This window comes from Pinus tabuliformis, chromosome 9 (genome assembly GCF_031772625.1).
Source record: "Pinus tabuliformis cultivar Carrire ecotype Pingquan chromosome 9, CPIR1, whole genome shotgun sequence".
NCBI classification, from domain to species: Eukaryota; Viridiplantae; Streptophyta; class Pinopsida; order Pinales; family Pinaceae; genus Pinus; species Pinus tabuliformis.
In genome coordinates this window covers 1,921,914,843-1,921,932,290 of record NC_142307.1, presented here as the reverse complement: position 1 = coordinate 1,921,932,290, position 17,448 = coordinate 1,921,914,843, and the positions used below count along the sequence as shown (strand labels likewise).

Genomic DNA, 17,448 nt, shown 5'->3' with positions numbered 1-17,448 from the left:
GTTCGTCATCATTGATCATTCCAATGAGTTTTTGATGACGTTATGTGACTATTGCTATATTTTTTTCAAAAGATAACGATTTATGACCATTGTTATGGAGCCTTTTTCATTGTGTGTCCAAATCCATAATGGTTAGAGTCAATCAATTTGTTAAGAAGTAATTAGTGTGTTTGATTTCCCTCAAGTACTGAGAATATAATTTTCTTATGAGTCAACAAATGATTCATATCTATTAGGTTTATTATCTAGCAAATTCTTTTTAAATGAAGTTCCACTAGTGTGTGTAGGAACCATATTATTTAATACATAATCATGCTCAAACAATTCTATTAATGGGAGAGACATAGCAATCCTCAAGACTCCTATGGAAAATCTTGACATGCTTTGGCACACACTAACATTCCTTAGTACCTCACATGTCTTGAAACGTATTTGTTTTAACAACCCCACCCCACATTTACCTACTCTTACAAGCTCTCTAGGGTAAACATGAGCTGAGAATTACTATGACATGACTAGACAATCAAGTTCCAATTATGGAAGTGGGGTCTACTAACCGAAAACTTACAACAACCTCATGGGGATACCTGATCACCCAGATGTCAGGCAACAACCCCTAGCGATCTTCCCCTAAGCTGGAACTTTATTTTTGCCTGACTTCATAGTCCAACTACATGCATGCAGGACATAAGGCTCTAGTTGCACACATAAGCCTTCCTCCATGCAGTTACAGTCAAGATTTCTTAGTTAAGAGATTGTGGCTAGAAGCCCTATTCTGAATTTTCAGGGCTAGCTACAAACCAACTACCTAGAACAACCCAGAATTGTCCATAATCCAACCTATGATGATAATAAGTCTGCATAATAAATACTAATGCTAAGATCTTGCCCAAACTTTTCAAACACATGATAAACATTTCGTCAAACACATGGTAAGCATAGTAACTATAGGTCATGAATGCAGATCTATTCATTGTTTCTTTAGCTTCATCAGATAATCATCAAGAAGAATCAATGCCCTCTCAAGCTAGCTTCATCAAACACTAGTTATCCCATGCATTCACATAACATTCAATAATTTATTGAGCCATAAGAAAGATCCATAACAAGAGAACATTATACAACAAGAATATTCCATGCTTATAACCAACATTTAACCAAAATGAATTCAAGAAAAACTAGTCATAAAATTAACACAATAAACAATACATGTACTCATTGATCTCAATGAGAAATAACACATAATAACATATTCATAAAGTCAACCAAGTCAAGGACTTCAACTTACAACCCAACCATAGATTGGGTTGAACCAAATATTATTTTAGCCAATCATCTCGATGTCATATTCCAAACATGAATGTGGGATCATCACATGGGATAAAACAAACAAAAAACCAATCAAGGAATCGAGAGGCTAAACCACCTCTACCCTCAACCATAGTGATTTCACCTAAACCAGCCTAGAAATCACTAACACCAAAACAAGCTTGGATGCCTCTGACTTTCTTCATCAAACCAAGATGAATTTTCCTATCTCCATTCATTTGCCAAAAGTTCCAGGAGAAATACCATCTCCACCCTTGACCCTTGGGAATTTTCCTGGGACCACCTCAACTAGGATCCAAAATATACCAGTCATCCAAAGCTTAACCAAAATAGGGAACTCACTAGATCATATGTATCCAGGAAATGGCAAGGCAAGGTTGAAAACACTTTCAATCTAGGCAAATCTCATGCCAATGATAACAAAGTAACTAAATAAATAAATCCATGTACCATGCATTCAAATCGCAACAAGGAAATCACACATGCAACCTGTTACCTGCAATGTTCTCCTTCTATAACTACTTTTCCAACCTTCTTCTTTGTTTCCCATGAATTCCTTTGGTTGATTTCTTGCTTTCTTACATTTTTCCAAGTGCTTTCTCTCTCGAAGTCCAAGTGAGATAGCCTCAATATCCAAGAGAATGCTCAAATGCTCCTCGTGTAACCAAGAAATGATTCAAAGTAACTAAGAGTAGCTAAGAGAAGCATAGAATGTTATCTCTCTCCTTTTGTTTCCTTTTCCTTAATTTTCCTTTGCATGCATATTCTTGTCTCTTCATCTTCCTTTTCTCCTATTTTCCTTTATTTCTTTAATTAATTGTCATTTATTGTCTTTTTCTTTTGCCAATGTCAATACCTATTTCCACATCCAATAATATGCCACAAGTGATTCCCATTATAATGTTTTTCCCTCCATTCATCTTGGAATACGTGTCTCATGACCTTGGTTTAATTATTTACATGGAAAATAAACCTTGGGTTGCTACATTTGTACCTAGAACATCTTTCCATGACCAAGGTTCCCAAGCACACATTGGCATGCCCTAGCAAAACATAGCACTCCCTTAGCATGTGGTTACATGCCCTGGAAGACCTTGGCAAGCATTGACTTACATTAGCACTTTGCATGCATTGACACATGGTATGTATTGGAACCTATTGTAAGTGTGCCTAGCATGCCCCTTTTGAAGAAGGTAAAGTCCTCACTTATTAACCCTCTTATGTGTTCATTTCTTTGCATTGTAGCTTAATTCTCTCATTTTTTTCCTTAACACTCCTTGACACATGTTGGCACACCCTAGAACCCTAAACATCTTAGCATGCCTTAGAACCTAGCATTTCTTGGCATGCCTTGGCACTATTTGGCACATGTTAGCATACCCTTAAACTCGATAACAAACTTTTGCACTTATTGACATGCCCTGGTATTCCCTAGCATGCCTTACCACTACCTATCATACCCTATCACTCCATCCTTGACACACCTAACACTCATTGGCAGTCCCTAGCACACCCTTATATTCATTCATTTCCATGCATTTTAACCTAGTGCTTCCTTGTGTTTCCCTAGTACTCCCTAATACTCCTTGGTGTGCATTGGCACTCTCTAGCACTCTTCGACATGCGTTGCCACTCCATAGAATGTGTAACACTCCTTGACACACATTGGCAATTGCAAAGTCTTAGCATGTCTAGCATGCATTGATATTCCTTGGTATGTTTTGGCATGGTTTAAGATTAAAGTTACTTGAGATCAATTATTGGAAAATAAGAGAGAAGTAACAAAGGAAGATTTGGCACTTAGAATACACTAACACTTGGAATATGATATGTTTTGGCACCTACATTACTACAAAAAAGGCTTTTAGGGGTGGTTTGGCTTGTCGTAGTCTTCCAAAACCACCTCTAGAAGTGTTTTTATGGATTTAGGGGCGGTTTTTGAAAACCCCCCAGAAAGTCATGAAATTTTGAACTTTTTTGGGAGGTTTTCTAACAACCACCTCTAAAAGTGTTTTCTCATGAATTTTGGAGTGATTTTTTAAGTTATTGCTCCTAAATATATTTTTCATGGTGGTCTTTTCAAACCCACCTCAGAAAGTCATGAAAATTGAGCTTTAGTGGGTGGGGGGGTTGGGTTTCTAACATCTTCCTCTAAAAGTGTTTTCTCATGACTTTTTTTTTGCCCAGAGGGGTAGGGCTTAAATGAATTCCCCTAAATATATTTTTCACGGTGGTTTTTAACCACCCCCCCGAAAGTGATGAAAAATAAACTTTTTTGTGGCAAAGGGTTTCTAACAACCACCTTTAAAAGTGTTTTCTCATGACTTTTGTTCGGGGGGGGGGCAATTAAATTACTGCTCCAAATTACATTTTTCATGGTGGGTTTTTGACAAGCCCCTAAAATTCATGAGAAATAAACTTTTGAAGGAAGTTTTTGAAACCCTCCCTCGCCTTCCCCCCCCCCAAAAAAAAAGTCATGAGAATTGAACATTTAGAGGCAGTCATTTAACAACTGCCTCTAAAAGTTCAATTCTCATGACTTTTTTTTTTTGGGAGGGGGAGGGTGTCGAAACCACATCCAAAATTTCAATTCTTGTGAATTTTAAGGGGGATTGTTTGATAAAACCCCTTAAAAATCATTACAATGTAAATTTTGGAGGCAGTTTTGGACAAAAATCCACCCACACCACTCCCCCCCCCAAAACAAAAAAAAAGAAAAAAAAAGAAAAGAAAAAGAAAAAAAAGAAAAAAAAGAAAAAAAAAGTAGTCTTTAGAATTGAACTTTGGAGGTGGTTTTTAATTGATCACCTCCAAATGTTCAATTCTCATGAATTTTTGGGGATTGGGATCTTTTGGTGTATTGAACGGGGTAAGGGGACATAAGGGTAGCATGAATGGGTAAAAGTGAGAGGTTTGAGCATGGTTTACTTAGATCTATAATCCTAGCATTAAAGAATGAGAAGGGGCCTTAGGACCTCATGGCATAGGGGCTAGGGGGCTTAGAGGGAAGGAAATGAGAGTAATTGATAGGGGAACTCCCAATAGTTGTGTTAAGGGGATTAGGGGCCCCATTATCACAACCCATAACAACTAAATTCCTCCCATTAACCCACAAGCCATAATCCCTTAACCCCTAAACTCATAATTCATAACCCATTAACTCCTTGATCCCTTAAAACCTAAGCAACTAGCACCTAAATTAGAATCCTTGAACAACCCTTAAAGTCACGACAATGTAACTTTTGGAGGAAATTTTGGACAACCCTTCGCCCCCACCCCCACACCCCCCCTGGCAACCCCACCACACCACCCCCCCCATCCCCCACCCCCAACAAAAGTTACGAGAATTAAAATTTTAGAGGTGATTGTTAAATGATTGCCTCCAAATATTCAATTCTCATGACTTTTGGGAGAAGGGGATATTTTGTTGTATTTAAAGGGGAAAAGGGAAATAAGGCTAGCATAGATGAGTAGAAGTGAGAGGTTCAAGCATGATTTAGTAAGATCTATAATTGTACCATTAGAGAATCATAAGGGACCATAGGACCTAAGGAAATAGGGTCTAGGGGGCCTAGAGGGAAGACAACAAGAGGAATTGATAATAGAACCCCCAATATTATGATAAGGGGCCCCATTATCAAAACCCATAAGCCCTTAACATATAACTAAATTCCCTATCTTCTTAACCCCATAGTCATAATCCCTTAACCCATACACTCATAACTCATAACCCATTAAGCCCTTGATCCCTTAAACCTTAAGCCAATAACCCGTTAACCCCTAACCCCTAACTTAGAATCCTTGAAACCCCTAAGACCTCACCCCTTATCCTCATAAAACCTGAAACTTAACCTTTAATCCCTATCCCCTAACCCCTTGACTAGTTGACACTTGAATCCCATAACCCTTAAGCACTTAGCCCCTAAATCTTGTGACCCAGAAGCCTTTTGTACTTAACCTTTAACCTCAGAAGCTCTTAACCACTAAATCATTAACCTCTAACCCATAAACCCCTGAAACCTCAATCCCTTGGCCCTCAACACCCTCATACCTTACCCTTTACCCTTAACCCCTGACTCTTAAACCCATAAACCCCATTAACACCTAGAACCCCTAAACCTTCCTCCCAAACTATATGTGGTCCAACACTAATATTATTGGTAATATTAGGTTTTTGTTCACTAAACCATCAAAATAAAACCTCCAAGCACTACTAGGGTCTAAGGAAAAGAGCCATAAGGTCCTCAAATATGATTTACATTTATGGACAATCACATTTCCCCCAAATATCCTGGACATATTTTCTTTCAAAGGGAAATAATATGATCCTATAATGTCCACAAATGCATCTAAGTTCACAGGAATAAAGTAAGGATCATCTCCATGCATGACCCAAATGTAATTCATGTCCACTCAAAAGAAAAAAGAGGATATAAGGATGTCCCTTTAGCTATCATCATCCTTTAACACTGGTCCATTCTCTTACCAAATGTATGGGTAACAGTCCCATACAATTCTACAATATTTCTCAAAGGTTTTGTCCACAACATGATCAAAACAACATTCAAATTCCCTTAGTTTTCTCCAAGTGATCTATTTGAAACTAACACAAGCAGTCCTCAACTACATGAATGGTGCAATCTTCAAGTTATCCATATCTAGGTTCATCCCATTTTGACCCCCTTTTTTGTGCCTTCAATACAAAGTTGACCATGGTCATTTTCTAATTGGATCTCCATTTTTCATCTAGCGAAAATGCCACCTCGTTCTTTAAGAATGGCTTGCTTCTAAACAAAATTACACTAATACTCTAAACATATATGGGGCTAGAAGATACATTAATAGAAGAAAACATAGGTAAAACACAACCTTATTTGTCAAACATAGGTCAAACATATAAAAAATTTAAAATAGTTTACACATGTAATTCTTACATTGTTGGATGGCTTTGGATTAACTCCACCATTTTATTTCCCCATATCCATGGTAGTTTTTCATTCCATTAATTATTCAACAATTGCTTTCAATTTTCCAAGTTCCTTGTCTTTTACTCTCAATTTATCTTGTGTATCATGCAGTTAAAGTTGACTGGAGAACTCTCAATAGTTGTGATAAGGGGATCAAGGGCTCCCTTATCACAATCCATAAACCCTAATGCATTTAACCCCTTAGTCAAGGGGGCGCAAGGGTGTAATTGTAGGGGCATTGAGACAAAATTTAGGGGTTCATAGCAATAGGAGAAATTGAATGGTGTCACCAAAAAGGTGGAAGGGGTATCTTGTTGTGTATTGAATGGGGCAAGAGGAAGTACAAGAATGGTTTAGTATGATTTATAATCCTAGAATTATAGAATGAGAAGGTGACTTAAGACCTAATGTCATATGGGCTAAGTGGCCTAGAGGGAAGGAAACTAGATGAATTGAGAGGGAAGCCCCCAATAGTTGTGATAAGGGGATTAAGAGTCCCATTATCACAAACCATATTCCCTTAACCCATAACCACTAAATTCCATATTCCCCTTAAACTCCAAGTCACAATCCCTTAACCTACACACTCATAACTCATAGCCCATTAAATTTTAAGCCAATAACCCCTAACCTAAAATACATGAATACCCTAAGCCCTAACCCTTGACTTAAAATCCACGAACCCCCTATTCCCTAGCCCCTTATCCTCTTAACTTGTGATCCTTAACCCCTAATCCCCACTAGTGCATATGGGTGGAAAATCCAATGTCATACTTCGATAGGTCGGTCATACTGTTGGATTTTACTTCCAAATATTTTTTGTATTTAAAAAAAACCCCGACATTTGTCAGATATCTGACAAACACAATTATCTCGGATATCCGACGATATGTTAGTCAAATATTTGACGATAATTTTTTTGGTTAGATATGCAACGAAAATTGAATGTTCATCAAATATCTGACATTTGACTAAGTCAATTATGTATCTATTGGAATATTGACTATTGACAATGTCAATATTTTTCAAGTTGGACAACATCTCTCTAGTCAACATCCATCGAATGTTCATCAGAATGGCTATTTTTTTTCATAATACAAAAATATTTGATTTTTCTATTTGCATTACAAATAGTTAAACACTATTGAGGTTTATTTTTTAAGATATTCACCATTGAAAATTTGGTAAGGAAAAATGTCACATAAAATTCCTCCAAGAAGACAAGGAGATGTGAGATCTACATTGGAGGCTTTGGGTGATTTACTTCCCTTGTTTCATCCATATTTATCATCCTTAAGCCCTCACAAAATTCACAATTACTCCAAAGAGAATTTCAATCTCTGAAGTTTGAACATGCCAAAAATTGATTTATTTCGAACCCTTTTTTTACAATCGAACATCATGAATTATTGAGTGCACCCATCATGCTTCTTATGGGATGGGACCTAGGTATGAACACCTTGAAAAACATAAAGGAAACCTATGTACTAAGGCTTAGTTGGACCAACATATAACACAACAATTTTCATCTCAATTTGGCAATGATAGAACAAAAATTAAATTTTTCCCACTACTAACATTTGTCCTTCCATTTCTAGCTAACAAACAAAAAATCCTCACATGATATCTAAAGAATAGGAAGCGAAGGAGTTGCAATCATACATGCATTAAGCATAGAAGAAACCGAGAAATCAACTAAGAGTGTTCATATGAATCCAAGGCACTTTGAGGCATTCAAGAGCACTCTCCTTAACATTGTACTAACATTCATCCATTTGTGTAACTATAACATTAGGTTATATCGTGTATGCAGTGCATATAGAAACTATGGCTAAAACGTTTCTCATTATCCATGAAGCTACAAATGATCAGGTCCAAGACATTAACATTTATTTCATTCTTGTTATGGTGTATAACATACCCCGACATATTATAGTTGACCCATACATAGAAGCTAAGGTCAGTCTGTGATTAAAAATAATGTTGATTGGGGTTAAGGTTTTATATAATTAAGAAAATTGGTCAAAACCATAGAGGTGGTTTTCCACATTGGAGAAACAACTTTCCTTTCATCACTAACTTGCACCACCCTTACAATGCATATACACATCCTAATGGAGTACGTATGACTGCCAATAAACCATCAAAACCTATATTACAACCCTTGAAATTTGATTGGTCTAAGTCTTAAGAAAACCATAATGCATTAATCCCAACTTCCAAGGATAGGATGATAATTATGATGATAAAGACGATGGTGGTTACAATGACAATGATGATGATGATGGTAATGACCTTGCCTAATCTTCCCAATTTTTAAATGTCATCATTGTCATAATCATAATCATTATATTTAGCATCCTCATCCAAGTCATCATCATATGATGATCATTATCATCATTGTCATTGAATTTTGAGGATTTCCCATCACAAATTGTAATTTGGATGTCATAGGACATGTTACCCCACCTTCTATATGGGTTTTTAGAGGATATTTTTAAATTTTGATTGTTATCTCAACCCCTGTGATTCTTGTCACATCGATCATTTTCCAATTGAGATATATGGATCTATATGTAATTCATGGATGTATCACTGGTTTGATGATAACTTTCCTTGTCCATCTAGGACACTAGGTGTAGGAAGAGGTTGCTTTAGCTATCACATTTAACTTGATATGTATGATCCATGTGTATATGATATCTCCAATGTGTATTATTTTTACCATGATCACTTAAGCATTCTATTCTAACTCTTGATTCTTTGGCTATAAGTTCTAAGCTTGGTTGTTCCACGTTGTTACTTGTAAGGGACTCTTCGCTAATGACATAACATATGTTGAGTCTCAAAATTGTCTTCCATTTTCATCCATATTTCCATCATTTCATGTCCATTTAGCCTTCATCTCATGACTATCTAGCCCTAAAACCCTACATCAAGTAATCATATTCACAAACATATGGGTTAGAATCCTTATTTCCCAAAGTTATTTATTTTATGCATTATAACTGAATTAATGATTAAAAAATAGGAAATTAACATAGTTTCATATACCTATATATGTGTTATGAGTTTTGTGACATATGTAGGCTTATTTGGAGGTTCTAGAAGGATCTTACTTGGCCTCCCAAGCGCAAATTCGAATTTAAACTCAAGAGGTGGACCATATTCCAAGGAGAAAGATCATGAAGATCTTGATGTGTCATGGGATTTGTATATAGTATTTAGGGGTAAGTTGAGACAAGTATGGATCTAGTAGATATTTAAGCCATTTACATTTGTTGAGAATATACCCTAATTCATGTATAAATAAAAGGAGAATCCTTCAAAGGAAGCCAACAGTTGTCAGTTATTCATTAGCATCAGATTTATGATTGTTCATTCAACATGAATAATATCATTTTCTTGCAATTATGAGTTATGAATGTTGCTTGATTCTTAAGGAGTGATAACTATTCATGTGTGCTCATTGAGGAATGGATGGATCCCCATCAACCACAATTCACATACATCTATAACATAGTTTAATTTCTATTATTTCCTTTCATGCAGGTGTGATTTACTTTCTGCAAGTGTGTTTTGTTATGTGAAGATTGATTTCCTTTCATTAGCTAGTTTTAATGTGAGAAGGAAAATCAGGACTCTTGAACAAGAGGCTTTTCTCCATGAGCTAAGAACTGAATTTGAAACAATATTTACTGGCTTTCATTTATATGCTTTCTTTCCTGCTTTCTTAGATGAAATGGTAATGTTATTGAAGTAGAACTGTGAGGAATGACAACTAGGACCTCCTAAGTTAGGAGTCTCTTCTCTTGCTTTCTACACATTAAAACTATTGCTCTTTAGTTTCTCTTTTTGAGGATAGTACTATGGGGAAGGACAACCAGGACCTCCTAAGTTATGAGCCTCTTCCTCCGCTTACTACATCTTGAATCAGATACTTTTTAGTTTTTTAAAACATAGAACTTATTTGTAATATGCATTTCCATTCTAAACAAACTTTCTACAATAGTTTCATCTGAGGTCCCATATATTTTGGTTTGATTCTAAGTTTACAAAACCCCCAGGTTGAAAAATTAAATGAGAGGGACTTAACATACAATTAAATTGCCCTACAACATAGTACCATCCTTAATTCAAGGAGATCATAATGATATACATGTTTTTTTTGAGGATAGGCTGGGCCTAAACTAGGGCTTGCCCTTTTATTGGATAGAAGAATACTAATCTACCCACAATAGGATGTTATTCACCATGATTGTGTGAGGCTTAGTCGAGCTTGGATGCCCCTTGGGATAGTTAATTCCCCCAAAGTGGCTTCCATCCTCAACCCCTCCCCATGAGGTTTGAATCTGTGACCTAGGGGGACTAAACCCATGCAAACCAAGTAGTCTACACCTCATGGGTCATAATGGTGTACTTATTAAAATTATTATTATATATAGTGATTGAACAATATTTATTGACTATTAACTACTTATACAATTAAATAGATTCAAAACTTAAAAAAAATTCAAAATATTAAGTATATATAAATTTAACAACTCAACTTTACATTTTTAATAAAATAACATATTCTTTTTTTGTTATAGATGTATTCAATGTACACAACAAATTGAGAGTAAGTTAAGAAGAGAAGAAGTAGACATAAGATGTAGATTTTAATTAGAGTTAAGGGGCTTAGATTTGAGGGGTATAGGGTGTAAGGGGTAAATAGTTCATATTTTAGCGGCTTAAGGGTTAATATGAATAGACTAGGGCTCAATGGTTAATACATTTGGGGTTAATAGGTTAGTGTTAAAGGTAGGTTTAGGGGGTTTAGGACATAGGGGATTTAGAGCCTTCTGAAGATGATGAAACCATAGCATGGAAAGAGATAATATTTCAAGCATAATACCATTGTATGGATTTTCCATTTGAAAGAATAGTTTTATTGAATTTATCAACTACTAGGATTCACTCAAGGTTTACATCCATTTGAGTTTCAACATAAGTAAGATGAGTCATCCTAATAAACAATTTATCTTCCTCGATATTTTCCATGTCATTGGTAATGTGTATGCTAGTGTACATACTTCCTTTTAACTTTTGCATTAAACGATGAAGTGGAAGAGAGTTATGCCTTTAGGAGATGAATCCCTTATCAATGATGATGAAGTTTTGTATTGAACTCAAGTTTACTACAAGCATTCAATGTTAAGACAATGAAAAATATCTTAGATTATGAACCAAGATATCCTTTCAAGTTTACTTCCATTTATGCCATTTTAGTTTGAAATTATAACTTATTGAATCTTAATGAAAATTTTCCACCACATGGTATTTTCTTATTAAATACAAGTAATAAATTAGATTTCCCATTTTTAAGGATTGCCAAGTTTACCCAATTATAGGTGGCACACGTCAAACTTGCGCCTAATAAGTATGGTTTGTTATCTATGATAGCTCCCCTTTTCTAGATATTGGATTATGATGATTCCATGTGCATAACTTTCTTTATGTAGGCTTTAGATATGTAACTTTATTATGGTAAGACTAGCATACCTAGGTAGACCTCTTATGTTCCCTTGGTTTTGTATGACAATTGCAAATGATAATAACTAGAATAACCATGAGGAAATACTATAAACGAGTAGTATACAAATTTAAGGCACTCATAACCCTCATCTTATCCACAGTACTATTGAGAAATGGCAACAAGAAAAATCCAATTTAAATTTGTCCTCGAATTTAAATTGTGAATTAAAATTGAATTCTATTCTCATAACAACTTGTAAATAGTTAATTAAGTTTAATTAACTTAATTATCCTAGGAATTTTGAGTTGGAAGTCTTTCTAAAGTCATGTATTTGTTCTCCCTAAGTTTTAGGGGTCTAGTATGAGTTTAATTGTGATTTGTAATTAGATAATTCCATTTACTGAGTTATGTTCAGTTAAATTAGTTTACTGAGTTACTTTTAACTAAAGATTCTCTCATGAGAAACTAATGCATGTCAGTTCAAAGAAATACCCAGTTGAGACTAGAGTGCAGGGACAACATACTATTAATTGTATGATTTACTGAGTTGTAAATACCATGCATGCAATCAGAAAAGAACCTATGTTTGGATTTCATAGTTTTTGAAGCATGAATTCCCTTTAAATATGGACTATTCATCCTAGGAATTACGCAAGGAAATAGGAGCTTTGAGGGGCAGCAAAATTGGCTAAGTGTTGGGCAAGGGTTTTCTTGTGAGCTGAGAGAGTTGAGCATACTTGTGTGGAATTGTTCTAGTGAGAACAAGCTTTGTATCTTCACTTATATTTCTAATATATGTAATACAAATAGTGGGGTTTTGAGTAGTGTCTTTATCCATATACATCTTATGCTATGTGCCATTGATTTATCTTCTTCTTGTTCATATTGTTTTCATCGACCTATTGGCTTCCGCTAGTTGAAATTAGAACTAGATTCTTGTTCTGTGCTTTAGTACATTGCATGAGCTTATGAATCTACAAGATTTTCTACATGGTATCGGAGCTGAATTCAATATAGTAGAGGAGATTTCAAATTTTTGAGTTTTGGATTTCAAGTGAAATTCGAATTTGCAATACATACTTCAAGATCAGTAGATGGCATTCTACAGTTTGCGGCTATAGTATGCCTTGGAAGGAAGATCGAATTTTATATCCTGGAGGGACAAAATGGAGGCTGTGCTAGAGGATAATGGCTTGAAGGAATTTGTTGATCAAGAAATTCCTAAGCTAGTAGCATCAAATGCACAAAATTTGGTCAAATGGAAGAAGTGTGTGGTGAAGCCGAGGTGGATAATCCTTGAAGGAGTTCGAGACCACATTGTCTCGAGTCTCCATGGCAAGGAAAATTGATATGCTATTTGGAAAGCATTGATGGACTTGTATCAGAACAACAGTGACCAAAGGAAATTGGCACTGAAGGACAAACTTTGAAAAATCTAAATGGTTAAAGGTGAGACTATTCCAAAATACTTGACCAAGTTCACTCAATGTCATGATGAACTTGGAAGAGTTGAAATCATAGTTTCGGAGGATGATATGGTGAGTCTTGTTCTTCTAGGACTTCCAAAGAGTTGGTATAGTTATTAGGACTCTTGCAATGGTCAGGAGAAGCTATCGGATTGGTAACAATGGTGGTCGGATTTGATGCAGGAGGAGATAAGGAGGAACACCAGGGATGGATCTTCATCAAACACTGATGATGAAGAGAATTGTGCCTTAGCGATTAAGGTGAAGAATGGGAAACGGAAAGCTTCCAATTCCAAATCAGATTCTTATCATGGAGGTAAGAAGAAATATGTGACAAAAGTTAAGTGCTTAAATTGTCATGAGCTAGGCCATTTTGCTACAAATTGTCCACCCAAGAAGTCCAGGAAGAAGTCCTCAGGAGGAGCGTTGGGTGAGGATTTGGCCTCTAATTTCGAATTGGAATTTTCCCTCATTACATGCATGGTGTCATCAATGATAGGAAGTGTAAGGTAATTAGATAGTGGATATTCATTCCACATGACTAGCGACAAAGAGTTATTCAGTGACCTGGAGGAGAAGGATCTCGAGATGTATATCTTCAGAGGGAGAATGAGGCTCTACTCACCTTGAAGAATGTTATGTATGTTCCCAAGCTCAATAAGAACTTGGTATATGTTTCCATGCTTGATGATAGAGGCTATGATGTGATCTTCTTGAAAGGAAAGGAATTCCATCAACACGTAGCTACAGGTAAAGTAAAGAAGATAGGGATTTGGGTGAAGAATATCTATAAGCTAGAGGTAGAGGAGTGTGCTACTTTGAGCACAAAAGCAGAAAGGGTGAAGAGCTGATACATTAGCGAGTTGTGGCACAAGCGATTGGGCCACTTGTATCATGGGGCTTCGAAGATATTGCAGCGAATCTCTACCGGTCTTCCCAAAGGTACACTTGAGCAAGTTGATACATGCAAGGGATGTACTTTGGGAAAATACTCCAAGCCTTCCTTTCACGACAGAGACAGTTGGGCAGAGGTTATTCTAGAGTGAGTCCATTCAGATGTGTGTGGACCATTCTCGATAGCATCCATGACCAAACATAGGTATTATGTTATATTTGTTGATGACTTTTCTCGAAAATGTTGGATATTTTTCATGCAAAAAAAGGATCAAACTTTCACAAACTTTTGTGAGTTTAAATCATTGGTGGAGAATGATTTGGTAAAGAAGGTTAAATCTCTACGGAGTGATAACAGTGGTGAGTATGTCTCAAATTAGTTTAATAACTTATGTGTAGTGGAAGGGATTAAAAAGGAGTTGACGACATCCCATAACCCTCCGTAGATCGGGGTGGCTGAGAGGAAGAACAAAAGCATAGTAGGGGAAGTGAGGGAAATGTTGCATGATCAGGGTCTACCACTACACTTGTGGGCTAAGGCATGCAACACAATGATTTATGTTTAGAGCCGTAGCCTACATTGAATACTTGAGATGAAGACACTAGAGGAGGCTTATTCCAGTAACAGGCCAGATGTTGGTCACTTCAGGAATTTTGGGTTATCAGTATACTGCCATGTGACCAAATATGCACGGAAGAAGCTTGAGCCAACAACAAAATTGGGGATATTTGTGGGGTAGACTGATACACCTCACAACTATTGGGTTTACTTTTCGACCAGCAGGATGACAATGGTTCGCAGGGATGTTAGATTTGATGAGGAGAAGGCCAGGTGAGTTTCCATTGAGAGGGATCTTGAGATACATGTAGATGAGGATATTTTAGCTCCTAAGTTTGAGGAGACTTAGAGTGATGTGGATCAGCCACATGCAGAGGATCCAGAAGTGGAGACATCCACTTAGGCAAAGTCTTCCAGAGATGGGATAAATCACACCAGATAGGCAGATAGATTGTTGTCGGATGCCAGAGAGAATGTGGGAGCACCCACATCACAACGCAAACAGAGGAGATCACTCGATAGGTGCATTGGATACATGGCTCTTATGAGTGGATATGATGTGATAGAGCCATCTTCCTTTGAGGAAGGAGTGCAACAATTGGTTTGGGTTGATTCCATGGTGGAGGAGTATCATTCCATAGTTCATAAAAGTGTTTGGGATGTGGTCCTGAGATTGGAGGATAAGTCTGTGGTGAGCTCCCATTGGCTCTACAAAGTAAAGCAAGATGTAGATGGTAGTGTGGAGAAGCATAAGGTTAGATTTGTTGCTCGTGGCTTTTCACAGGTAGAGGGGATTGACTATGGTGAGAGCTTTTCTCCCGCTGCAATGTACTTGTCGATTAGATCTATATTGGCACTATCATCACAGATGGGTTGGAAGATACATCTTATGGATGTAAAGACAACCTTCCTTAATGAAATGATTAAGGAAGAGGTGTAAATAGAGAAACCTGAAGGTTTTGAGACCTTTGACCATGAGTCGCATGTGTGCTGGCTCAAGAGAGCTTTGTATGGGTTGAAGTAAGCACCGTATGCTTGGTACACCAGGATAAATAGCTACTTCACCAGGTTGGGCTTCACTCTGGGTTTCACGAAGAGTGAAGCAAATGTGAACCTATACCACAAAGTGGTGGAAGGTAAGTTATTGATCATTGTACTTTATGTTGATGATCTCTTGCTAACAGGTGATGATCAACTGATCAAATATTATAAGGAGGACCTTGAAAGAGAGTTTGAGATGAAGGACATGGGGTTCATGCATTAATTTTTTGGCATGGAGGTATGCCAGGGAGATGGGGAGTTGTTTGTGTCTCAGGGAAAGTATGCCAACGAGATACTCATGATATTCTGCATGGAGAGCAACAAACCCATGGAAACTCCTTTAGTAAGTAACTAGAGATAAAAGAGGATGCTACTTCAAGGGAAGCAGTGGAAGCTACAGTTTACAGGAAGCCTGTGGGTTCACTCATGTACTTGGTGAACACATGACTGGATATGTGCTATGCAATTAACCAAATTAGTCAAGCGATGGTTAGGCCTACCAAGATGTATTGGAAGGCAACAAGGCATGTGTTGAGATACCTCAGGGGAAATTCTTAGTATGGATTATGGTACAGATAGATAGAAGGAGTGAAGCTTCAAGGCTTCACCGATGCAATTGGGAAGGGAGTCCATCTGATTGAAAGAGCACATCTAGAGGGATCTTCAATATTGGGTCAACAACAGTTTCTTAGTACAAAAGGAAACAAAGATCAATTTCACTCAGTTCCAGAGGCAGCGTACATGGCTGTGAGTCAAGAAACATGTGAGGCCATTTGGATGAGGAAGTGATTGACACAAGAGCTCCTCTAAGTCTTCCAGTTGGTTTGTTTGGACAGTGGATGGACCCAACTATGATTTACTGATAATTAGAGTTGTATCAAACTCTTTGAAAATCTAGTTTTTCATGATCGGTCCAAGAATATTGATATCCGATATCATGATCTCAGAGATTGTGTATTGAGGTGGATTATGTTGTTAGATTACATTCCCACGAAGGAGCAAGATGCTAAAATTTTTACAAAGGCATTGTCAAGATGTAAATTCGAGTTTCACAGAGACAGGATCAGGGTAGCTAATAATCCCTTTCTTGTTGAGAGGAAGTGTTGAGAAATGGAAATAAGAAATTCTAGTTTAAATTTGTCCTTGAATTTAATCTGTGAATTAAAATCGAATTATATTCTTATAGCAACCTATGAATAGTTAAATATTTTAATTAACTTAATTAGCTTAGGAATTTCGAGTTGGAAGTCTTTATGAAGTCATGTATATGTTCTCCCTAAGTTTTAGGGGTCCAACATGAGTTTAACTGTGAGTTGTAAAGATAACTCAGTTTATTGAGTTATGTTCAGTTAAATTAGTTTTAATTGTTTATGGAAATAATAGAGAGTTAACAATTAGTTTGTGCACTAGTGCATCCACAAGTGTCACTCTAGTTAACTGAATATTCCCTCATGAGAAACTCATGCATGTCAGTTCAGAGAAAGACCCAGTTGAGACTAGAGCGCAAGGATAGTGCACTATCAGTTGTATGATTTATTGAGTTGTAAATATCATGCATGCAATTAGAGAAGAATCTATATTTGGATTGCGTAATTTTGGAAGCATGAATTATCTTTAAATATGGGCTATTAATCCTAGGAATTACACAAGGAAATAGGGGCTTGTAGGGCAACC

General features: G+C 36.7%; 1 pseudogene; it reads left to right on the top strand.

Moving 5' to 3' along the window:
- LOC149156623 (putative nucleoredoxin 1) overlaps positions 1-17,448 on the top strand; it is a 56,986-nt pseudogene that overhangs the window by 6,868 nt on the left and 32,670 nt on the right.